We start from the raw sequence: 516 nt of genomic DNA on the forward strand, positions 1-516 counted from the left end.
TGGTTGAGACTGTTTTGCGAGAAAGGTTTTCTCAGGCGAAGGGTAGAGTCAAACCAAGAATTTAGAGGTCCTAGATTTCAAGAAAGGAGCGTCCTATGTGCTTGTAATTGAATTGGTGTTTGTATCCATATTTCAATATTGTGAAGAAAGAAAATCTCCCTGAACCAGAAGGGGAGGCCTGGATGTAGTTTGTAGTGGACCATAAACGAACCAGGACAAAAATCCCTTATGCACTATTCTTTCTCTCTTTATCTTCATTAAGTTTCTTGCTGTTATAAATTGAATCTGTGATTGAAATTCTGGATATTTGTTTACTGTCATATGCTTAATAATTGTGCGTAAAAATATCTGTATTATATCTGTTTAATTCTGTTTTAATTACTGTACAAATTTCCTGTTTGATGATTCTGTTTTGTGCAATAGTTAATTGATTAAACCTTGTTGTTAATCGATTAACTGGGTTGTTTCCAGTAGTTGGGTTTTGGTTCAAGAAGCGGTGATCGATAACCGCTACAC

The sequence above is a fragment of the Lupinus angustifolius genome, chromosome LG19 (genome assembly GCF_001865875.1).
Source record: "Lupinus angustifolius cultivar Tanjil chromosome LG19, LupAngTanjil_v1.0, whole genome shotgun sequence".
Lineage (NCBI taxonomy): Eukaryota > Viridiplantae > Streptophyta > Magnoliopsida > Fabales > Fabaceae > Lupinus > Lupinus angustifolius.